This window comes from Corvus kubaryi, unplaced genomic scaffold, assembly GCF_017639235.1.
Source record: "Corvus kubaryi isolate FWS band 111438036 unplaced genomic scaffold, C.kubaryi_AGA036_p1.0 37337, whole genome shotgun sequence".
NCBI classification, from domain to species: domain Eukaryota; kingdom Metazoa; phylum Chordata; class Aves; order Passeriformes; family Corvidae; genus Corvus; species Corvus kubaryi.
In genome coordinates, this window is record NW_024581110.1 from 1090235 (window position 1) to 1095030 (window position 4796).

At 44.7% G+C, this 4796-nt stretch overlaps 1 long non-coding RNA gene across 9 annotated transcripts in view; it reads right to left on the minus strand.

Annotated features, from left to right (window-relative positions):
• Positions 1-146, minus strand: part of LOC121666076 — a 239089-nt gene extending 238943 nt beyond the window's left edge. For all 9 annotated transcript variants that reach the window (XR_006016571.1, XR_006016578.1, XR_006016575.1 and 6 more), the window contains exon 1: positions 103-146. This is a non-coding gene — a long non-coding RNA (uncharacterized LOC121666076). The remainder of the gene's footprint in view (positions 1-102) is intronic.
• Between the last annotated feature and the right edge of the window lie 4650 nt (positions 147-4796).

Below are 4796 nucleotides of genomic sequence, written 5' to 3' on the forward strand. Positions count from 1 at the left end.
CCGCGCCTCACGGCTTCCCGCCCTTGAGCCCCATCACCGCGCCTCGTGCCCTTCCGCGCCTCACGGCTTCCCGCCCTTGAGCCCCATCACCGCGCCTCGTACCCATCCGCGCCTCACGGCTTCCCGCCCTTGAATCGCATCACCGCCGCGCCTCGTACCCATCCGCGCCTCACGGCTTCCTGCCCTTGAGCCCCATCACCGCGCCTCGTGCCCATCCGCGCCTCACGGCTTCCCGCCCTTGAGCCCCATCACCGCGCCTCGTGCCCTTCCGCGCCTCACGGCTTCCCGCCCTTGAGCCCCATCACCGCGCCTCGTACCCTTCCGCGCCTCACGGCTTCGCGCACCCTTGAATCGCATCACCGCCGCGCCTCGTGTCCTTCCGCACTTCAGGCCGCCATGGGTCTGCCCTCACTGTCCAGTCACCTCTGTCCTTCCATGAGCACATTCCAGCGCCAAGGACATCCTAGGTAGGTTTGAGAAGGAGATCCTCTCGTGTATTAGAGAGTCATAGAGTGGTTTCAGTTGGAAGGGACCTTAAGGCTCATCTCGTCCTTCCCCCTGCCATGGGCAGGGGCACCTTCCACTATCCCAGGTTGCTCCAAGCCCCATCCAACCTGGCTGTGGACATTTCTAGGAATGGGGCAGCCACAGCATCTCTGGTCAGCCTGTGCCAGGGCTTCACTTTACAGCATTAGGACCCTGTAAAAGGAGAACGTGGGACTACCCTCAGGTAGGAGATGAGGGTGGCAATCGTTTTCCAAACTCAGCTTTGTGGCATTCTGTTAAACTCACTCATGGCTTATTGAGTCAAATAAAATAAGTTTCATTAATTTTGTAAATTTCTCACCACGAAGCAGAAAGAAGACGGCTTGGTTTCTTGTCCCATTGTGAGGGCTTGAGTGGCATTTCCCTATCTCCTGGTCCACACTGGTACAAGCAGGACTGAAGCATTCAGATAATACTAAATGCTGAAACTGAGGTAAGTAACAAGAATCAAGATAATTCTTTATAGAATAGTTTCATAGCTGGTTAGAGCAGGGTGCTAATAACACCAAGGTTGTAGGTTCAATCCCTGTACATGCCATATACATTTAAGAGTTGGACTCAATGATCCTGGTGGGTACCTTCCAACTCAGAATATTCTGTGAATCCAAATCAGTATTTGCTCTATACCATCATGTTTATTGAAATGAAGCAAAAATACAGAAGGTAATTGAGGCAGTTTCCTGAAAATCAAAAAATTCTCCCTGGGACTCTCATTGTTCTGAAGCTTATCCTCCTGTGTGTCACTCTAAACTCTATATTTAATCAACTTACTGTCATTGATCAGCCGCAGTAAAGCAAGGCTGCAGTTCTGATGGGATATTACTGCATTTTAGCTGAGCACCCGAAACATTTCTTAATGATGAGATCTGTTGGGTAGTTAAACTCTCTTCCAGTGGAAATCACAGAGGCCCTGTTTTTACAGCCATTTGTAATTCCATTGTACAAAATACTCTGCAAGCAGCAGTTCCAGGACAGGAGCAAGCCGATGTTCTCTCTCCAGGATTTTGGGGAGTTGCTCTATGAACCATGGGTGTTAGGAGCTGTGGAAAAGCTGGGATTTCCCAGCTGTCTTGCCTAGATTGTTTACCCCTGTGTATAATTAAGAGTTCACTTTCTAAGCTCTTCAGAACTTTCTGGAAGGTGATAAGTAACCTTGAATCACACCAAATTCATTGAAATTGATCCATTTTCAGTGATAGAGAAAAGTTACATCTGCAGAATCAGGTTCTTTACAAAATGTGGGAATGGATGAGAGCAGCCTTCATTCAAAATTTGAATATAGTATTGATATATTTATTCCTTTTGGTTATCAACATTTTCACACTTTACAGTAGTAACAAAAGCATTAAGTTTGCATTTAAGTCTCCTTATTCCATAGCTAAAACACTGAACTGTGAAAAAGATTCCAGACTATTTTTCTCAGATCATCTGTAGGTGTCCTGTGTCTGCTGGCTTCATTTGGGAACTGAAGGATGAAATGGAACAAAAAACCAGAGAGTGGTATCTCAAAATTGCCTGATACCCAGATATACCAGAAATCTCATTAAAATATTGTGTATTAGAGTTCCATGAAATGTTCTCAATCAAAAAGGTCTATGGAAATATCCCAAACTATCTAAGGAGGTTACAGAAAAGGGTGAAGAGAAGGAAGGATGCAGATTTTTAAAGAAGTTTGGCAATGCTGAACAGAATAAATCTCTAGTGGGAAATAGGGGGGAAAATCAAGAATTGGTTTTGCCTCAGCACTAAGTATTACAGAAATACTCTGCTTTGACTGAGGAGAGGAAAAGACAGGGAAACAGAAGATGTTTGGAATGTTCACTGCCCAGGCAGTGGAGGGGTTTGAAATGTGCTCTGGTCCAGCCGTGTTCTGTCACACAGCCACACGTAGGCAGCCCTTGGTCTGCCTGCCAGGACGTGCAGGTAAGGGTGAGTAGTGTTGGCTCGTGCCACCTCCCAGCCTGTCTGTGCACAGCAGGTGCTGCAGGGTTACTGGAAAACTGCTTCAAGTGGCCATCCCATACTGGGGAGTGTTTTTCACAACATGGACTGATTCTAATGGACCCTAGAGGGCAGCTGGTATTTTCTAGTATTTGCTATGGCACTTCAGGAATGAAAAAAACTCTTGCCAGACTAAACAAGGCTAAATTAAATGGACAAATATCCCTTCTCTGGGACAAGTGCAATAACTTCTAGTTATAGGGCAGTGGAGGAACTGACAGCATCGTTTCTTTTGGATACGATGATGTCACAGTGCACAGCTTTGGTCTGTTGACTGAGGCAGATTTTGTATTCCCATGTATCTTATCATCAGCACTTTCAAATCAATTTTACCCTTTTGAGGACGGGAAGTGAGAGTTGGAGGTTGGATTTTTATTAGGCACAGCTGGTCTGAGGGACGTCATTTGTTCCTAAAGCCAGGGCTGTCTTTCATATGAAACCATGGGGTGGATGGTGGGCAGGGGGAATCACTCGAAGTAGTTTCAACAGCTGGGGGTCAAATTATAGGGAAAAGTGGAGAGAAGTAAAATTTATAATCTATAATTTGAAACCAAAATAAGAATGAGACAAGCTTATTTGAAGGACTGGAAGGAAAAGGATGTGATATATGGCCTGATACAGCCAAGCAAAATGAACACTGCCATTGCGCTATTACTTTGCAGACAATCCAAAAAAACCAAAAGGGCCTATTAAGGCTGTCTCTGTGGAAATCTAATTAGGTCATACAAACAATCTCTGTTGTTAATAGGACCCTTTAGCCATACACGGACACCTTAAGAAGTCTGTAGCAGATATAGGAAAGATTTTAATCTATGATGGGAGTAAGAAGTGAACGAGAGCAAAGAAATAACAGATGAGAAATTGGCATAGGAAAGAAAAGGTCTATAAAAGTATTATATTAAATAGAAGTATTGAAGTAGGAGAGGAACGTGAGAGCCTAATTCTTCCCTAGAGGTGACGTTGTCCTATTATGTGAGACATGATCTGCTTTGTTTGCTTGAACTTAAGGGAATGGAGAAGAGGAATTGGTAGGAAACAATGCGTTTTGAGGGGAGAAGAAAGCTTCCAAGGGAAAGTGTGGGAAAAACCATGTTAAAAGAATGTGTTTGACTAGAGTGACTGATAGCAGTGACCACCTCGATCATCCTAGTGAAAGAGATAGAGAGGAAAGTTGGGTGTAAGTTAAAATAGAATTACAACAAGTCCTGTGAGACCGCTTCTGGCTCCAGGACATCATGCAAGAAAGGTGTCAAAGGTATGTGGGTCCTTGCTCGGTGCAGACTGGGCTTGGTGAGACAACAGCACCAAGTGATCCACTCACACCTACACTGCAAGTGTGGTCCTTCTTTACACTTACCTTCTCTCCCTCCCAAGTTTTCAGGTAGGAAATAACTGTTTCACACCTATTACTCCCATTATGTCCCAATAATATTCTGACCACTTCTCTAGCACAGAACCCCACTCCCGTACTTGTTACAGCTAGGGGTTGAGTAATATTTTTATGAACATGTCCTAGAATCTTGAAAGAGTTATGGACTTAATCACAGCAGGATACTCTGTGGGCCAGGAAATGTTCATGTTCTATAGCAGTGTACCTGGAGAGGGAGAATTTAATATCTGAATATCTGCAGAAAGCACACACTGAATGAGCAGTTGTTCATGACATCCTTGGGGTGTGCTGTTCAGTCACCAGTGGGTGTACAGTATTCCCATCACCTGAGTCCTGGAACTAGCTCACTTGGGGTGAATTTGCAGGTGGGATATTCACAGTGGCCTAGTTCTGAGCTGCTTGCAACAAGCAATATTGCACACTAACACAAGTAGTAAAGCATAATTTGAAATTTCAGAATGTCACAATCCACTTACTGATGGCTCAATACTGTAAAGAGCCTAATTCAGTACTCACACAGAATCTTCCCTTGGAGATTTAAGTCCCACTGAGTCCGGTACTAAGAGAGTCAAACCATGAGAAAAAAAATACTTATGACACCTTCATATGCATTTTGATCCAGCAATGCATGGCCCTACAGCATTTTATCAGCAGTATTTAAGCTCCTCAATACCCATATGAAAAACAGAGGGGTTATACTGCTTTGCTTATACTGTCCCGGTTCATTTCCTAAAGATTGTATGGGAGATCTACAGTTCAGCTGGTAAAAAGCATCCCATCCCAATCCTTAGCTCCTCATGAAGGAACACTGCAAGTGTAGCTGTCCCAGGGAAGGAGATGGCTTAGGAGATCTGTTGGG